This window comes from Sminthopsis crassicaudata, chromosome 5 (assembly GCF_048593235.1).
Source record: "Sminthopsis crassicaudata isolate SCR6 chromosome 5, ASM4859323v1, whole genome shotgun sequence".
In the NCBI taxonomy this organism is placed as follows: Eukaryota; Metazoa; Chordata; class Mammalia; order Dasyuromorphia; family Dasyuridae; genus Sminthopsis; species Sminthopsis crassicaudata.
The window spans coordinates 247352675-247358477 of NC_133621.1; the positions used below are offsets into that span (position 1 = coordinate 247352675).

General features: G+C 38.0%; 1 long non-coding RNA gene across 1 annotated transcript; it reads right to left on the minus strand.

Moving 5' to 3' along the window:
* LOC141544504 (uncharacterized) lies at positions 1-4946 on the minus strand. Its single transcript, XR_012482622.1, has 2 exons — positions 4051-4946; positions 1-1013 (listed from the first exon to the last, which is right to left on the minus strand). It is a non-coding gene; the product is annotated as an uncharacterized LOC141544504 (long non-coding RNA).
* Positions 4947-5803: the final 857 nt, after the last annotated feature.

Here is a 5803-nt window from a genome sequence, read left to right on the forward strand (position 1 = left end):
TGTAGTGACAGAATAGCTCGTTTATTGAGACAAAGCAAAGGGTTTTTATATGTTGTGGAGCGAATGCCATGTAGCAAAGTAAATTTCCATAGAACAAAAGATATAACATTTGTTGACCATATATCAGAAAGTCAAGGCAATATGTGACGGTTTGTGGTTGGAACATTCGTCATGTTTTTGACAGTTAACGCTTGGGTCAGAAAAACCTTGGGGCAGGGAGTTCTTACACATCCAGGACATTCCTTTGGGGCCAAGACTTTTATCTAATCTTAAAGTGGTTTGTAGATGTCTGAGTGAAGGGCCTTGGCATGTCCCCCTTTTTTCATTTGTAAGGTGACAGGCCTGTCTTAGGCTGTGTGACCTGCCTCCGGTTGTGGGGAGTGAGCGTTCGATCTATGGCAATAGCATGCCACCAAATGCTGTCTTAGGTCATCGGGGTCAACCACACCAACTCAAGGGTACATTATACCAGATCCTATCTTAAGTGGGTGGGAAACAGACCTCTCGAGGTTGCCCGTCATGGCAATTGCGTGGTCTTACTGCCATGGTTCTGGAAATAACAAATCAAACCTCAAATCATCCACCACCCGGGGTCACACTAATCCCGTCATGGGCTCAGTCACAGCTTACATAAGAAATGGGGTAGGACATGATTGAGACCAAGTCTTGGAAAGACACCAGGGAAAAATGGGGGAAGTGTCAGTAATAGATATTTTATCTTAATAGTGAGGCTTCAATACTGCTATCAAGATTTTACATGCACAGTTCATTAGTTGCTTTTCAATGTCTGTCTCAGTTTGTTCTCTGCATTCAGTTGGGAAGTCCACACCCTCGGAGTCCACCAGTCCTTTAATTCTGGTATGTTGAGTCCACTCTCTTTCCTGTGTAGCACTGCTGTATCTGATGTCAAGAGGATCTGGAACAGTCCTTTCCATCTCAGGGTCAGCTTGTCCTCCTTCCATGTCTGAACCAGGACCCCATCTCCAAGCTAGAACTCATGCACTGTTGAAATCCTAAGGGAGGAGTCTGAGCAATAAGCCTGTTTAGTTGCAAAGTTTTCAGATGTTACAGTAAAGACATAACATATTTCCTTAAAAACAAATCCTTGGTTTCAAATATTGGATACAAGTAAGAATTTTGAATCCCTTTTGGATAAGGGTGACCATACAATAATTCATAAGGTGACAATTCCACATCTCTTCAGGGGTTTTGTTTTAATTCTTAATAAGGCAAGGGGAAGGCACTTGGTCCAGGGCAATTGTGTCTCTAATGCCAATTCAGTCAGTTGCTGTTTAATTTCCTTATCCACCCTTTCCACTTTACATGATGAGGGAGGATGCTATAGCTTGGGCCACAGATTGGAGGATCTTAGCTGTGAAACAGGTGCTTTGGCCTAAATCTGCCTGCTCCACCATCTCCTCTGTACTTACAGATTCCTCTTCTCCAGGCTGCTTTGCTTCCTCATCTGCAAAGCAGTTTCTCCTTATCTCAAATGAATTTCCTCTTTGGTGCCCCTGCACATGAATCACTGCAGCATTCTTAGGTAACATAAGATTAGTCAAAATTTCAGTGACCAATGCCCTGTGTGCCAATCCCTTTCCTTTACTGTTTACCATTCCCCTTTCTTCCCATATTTCCCAAATATATGAACAATTCCCCAAGCATATTTTGAATCAGTCCTTCAAGCAATTTTAGGGCTTGATTTATTGCATATAATTCACAAATTTTGAGCTGACCATTCTTTTGGCAAGAATCCAGCTTGAACCAGAGTCAAATCTTCCCATTAACAATAGCATAACCATTTTTCCTTTTCCCATTAACTATTTGTGAAGAACCATCTATGAACTATTCAGTGCCTTTCAACAAAGGGACTTCCTACAAATCTTCCCTAACCTTAGTTTGGTAATCAATCACATTTGGACAATCATGTTCAAGGGACACATGTTTCCCAGGGGAAGCAGATAAGAACATGGCTGTATTAAAGTTATGGTCTGGTGAGAGTGCCAAATCATCTCTTTCCAATAGTATTGCTTCATATTTTAAAATCCTTGAATCAGTTAGCCACCTCCTGGCCTCTTTGATTCAGAATTGATTGAACCTGGTGCAGGACATTCACTATTAAACTATTCCCAAAGGTTAATTTCTGACTTTTCTTGTACCAAAAGTGCTGTGGCTGATAACACTCCTAAAGCCACATTGTTTACTGTATTTATATTTTACCTCATGTTTCACAAATTGAAATTTGTTTTAAGAAATTCTCAATCCCTGTGCTCCTAAATAATTTAACAAACTGATAGTGACTTGGACAAGGTCACTTTTTTTTTTTTTTTTTTTTTTTTTTGTCACAAAAAGATCATCTACATTTTGTAAGACTTTTAACAATAAGAAATTTATCCCAGAATGTTCACACAATTCTTATATACCCAAGTAGATGTTTTATAAGTTGAACATTGTACCAATTATTTTGTTTTTAAAATACCCAATACACAGAAAAATCCCAAATTACATATTGCCATAACAAAAACATTTTCAAAAGGACAAAGGCAAGAACTATTATACTTGTAGTCCCTGTAAATAATTGGAATCAATACAATTAATTAAAACTTCTATTTTCACATAAAGGAATCTGAAAAATTCTTAAAAACATCAATTAAACATTTTTTTTTTATAAATAACCCTTTCAGACTATATATCACATTTCTGATCATATTCTTTAAACACAAAAACCATTATGTATTTTAGAAACAAATGTTCACTCAATTAACATCTTGTAAGAGTGGCTTGACCCTTTATCAGTTTGCTTTCTTCAACCAAAAACAGCTGCAGCTTCCTACTGCTGTTCTCCCCCTGTAAAAACACATCCTGTCTCACAGTCATCTCTCCGTGACTCCCCTTTCCAACTAGTTCCTTCTTTTCCCCACTGATTTCTTCTTGAAATCTTTTTGCTCCCACTAATCAATCCTTCTTAAATCACCTTCATTCTCCTGTCCCATCTCTCTGTCTTTCTCTCTTCCCAATGCCTACTTGCTCAAACTTTCTCTGACATACTTTAAACACTTCCAAACCAATAACTCTTCTGACTAGATGCTTCATTTAAACTATTAATTAATTTTGCAAATCAATCTCTCTTGTCCCTTTTCTTTAATCACCCCTTTTTTTTTTAAACTTTAAACTTTAAGATTCATAACCCATAATGATAACAAATTACCCAATGTTTCAGAAGCAAACCAAATAGTTTTTTTTTTTTTTTTTCTGCCTGAGTGCTTCAAGGCCACTAGTAGAAGCTTCTCAGGCGGTATGGTATTAAGCAGATAAGATTGTAATGCTGTTACTCCCCTTTAGCAGGCTTTGAAAATCTGCTTTTCAGAGAAAACTTTCCCACCAGTTTAAAATAGTCAAGTTTTTTCTTTTACTTACAAATTAGCACAACAGGTTAAAAAGTTTAAAATCACAAACAATTTTTATATTAAGTGACATTAAAATAATCAATTCCCAAATTTCTTAATCATTGTTTTTAAAACTTAACAAAGCTCTTAAATCACTAAAGCAAACTAGAGGCTTTTCCTAGGACTCCCGCTGCCAGAGAGAAGTTTGTTTCACCTTGAACATTCTTCCCTCCCAGAATCCAAACAGAGTTTCTCTAAACTTCCAAGCCCATTTTAATGCATTTCTCTGCCTTCACAGGGAATGCCTAGATATTCCATGATTTAAGACCACTCTGAAAGAATTACTATTCTGAATGAATTCCAATTTCCACAATTCAGCCTGTTATTTTTCTAAGCCTGTAACACAGAGGCTGAATTCTTATCTCTTATGAGCTTGCTAACTTTTAACACAGAACAGAAGCAATGCAAAGCAGACAAACATACACAGACAGACACAGAGCTCTATTTTTCTTAACTGTTAAGCCTCTTTCTCTAAAGCTTTCTTTTAAGATCTTTCCTTTTAACCTTAATTCTTTGTTCCCTAAAACTCTCTTTAAGATTTTTAACGAAAATCTGTTCTTTAGAAAGGTGGGAGCCCATGATTTCGACGGATTGGTTCACTTACACTGTATGTGAAGATTCTCTTCGGGGTCCTTAGACGGGGGCCTGGCCAGGCGGTTCATCTCTCCTTCTCTTCGTCAATCCGTCGGGCTGATATGGATCTTCAGGTCCCTGTTCGGGCGCCAATTTGACCCGGCCCGCGGGTCTCGAACTAGGGACGGCTGAAGTCACACATCAGTCTGTAAGCCGGAGGCTGGGGAAGGCGTTTGCCTGGGAATGGGCTGAAAAGAAAGAAAGAATGGAAACTACTCTGTGTAGTGACAGAATAGCTCGTTTATTGAGACAAAGCAAAGGGTTTTTATATGTTGTGGAGCGAATGCCATGTAGCAAAGTAAATTTCCATAGAACAAAAGATATAACATTTGTTGACCATATATCAGAAAGTCAAGGCAATATGTGACGGTTTGTGGTTGGAACATTCGTCATGTTTTTGACAGTTAACGCTTGGGTCAGAAAAACCTTGGGGCAGGGAGTTCTTACACATCCAGGACATTCCTTTGGGGCCAAGACTTTTATCTAATCTTAAAATGGTTTGTAGATGTCTGAGTGAAGGGCCTTGGCAGATTTTCCCTAAGGAAATAACTGGAACCATTGCCTGCACATTCACTCATTCTACTGCAAAGGATTCCTGTTAAGAATCCCTTGATCAGCTTTAGATATACAAAAGATAATGCATCTGGTACAGAAAGTCCAGTTGAAGCAAATAGGAGAGAATTATCATCAACTAAAAAGTTCCTAATTGAAAAGGAAACATCAGGCACACTAGCCTCAATAGAATGGGAAGTTGAGAGGAACAAGTATCCGAACGAATGGATTTTCCCTAAGGAAATAAATGGAACTAATGCCTGCACATTCACTCATTCCACTGTAAAGGATTCCTGTTAAGAATCCCTTGATCAGCTTTAGATATACAAAAGATAATGCATCTGGTACAGAAAGTCCAGTTGAAGCAAATAGGAGAGAAATTTAATCAAGTATAAAGTTCCTAATTGAAAAGGAAACATAAGGGACACGCCTCAATAGAATGGGAAGTTGAGAGAACAAGTATCGAAAAGAATGGATTTTCCCTAAGGAAATAACTGGAAATATTGCCTGCACATTCACTCATCCCACTGTAAAGGATTCCTGTTAAGAATCCCTTGATCAGCTTTAGATATACAGAAGATAATGCATCTGGTACAAAAAATCCAGTTGAAGCAAATAGGAGAGAATTACAATCAACTATAAAGTTCCTAATTGAAAAGGAATCATCAGGCACACTAGCCTCAAGAGAATGGGAAATAGAGAGGAACAAGTATCTGAAGGAATGGATTTTCCCTAAGGAAATAACTGGAACTAATGCCTACACATTCACTCTTCCCATTGTAAAGAATTCCTGTTAAGAAACCCTTGATCAGATTTAGATATACAAAAGATAATGCATCTGGTACAGAAAGTACAGTTGAAGCAAATAGGAGAGAATTATCATCAACTATAAAGTTCCTAATTGAAAAGGAAACATCAGGCACACTAGACTCAATAGAATGGGAAGTAGAGAGGAACAAGTATCCGAAGGAATGGATTTTCCTAAAGGAAATAACTGGAACTATTGCCTGCACATTCACTCAATCCACTGTAAAGGATTCCTGTTAAGAATCCCTTGATCAGGTTTAGATATACAAAAGATAATGCATCTGGTACAGAAAGTCCAGTTGAAGCAAATAGGAGAGAATTATCATCAACTATAAAGTTCCTAATTGAAAAGGAAACATCAGGCA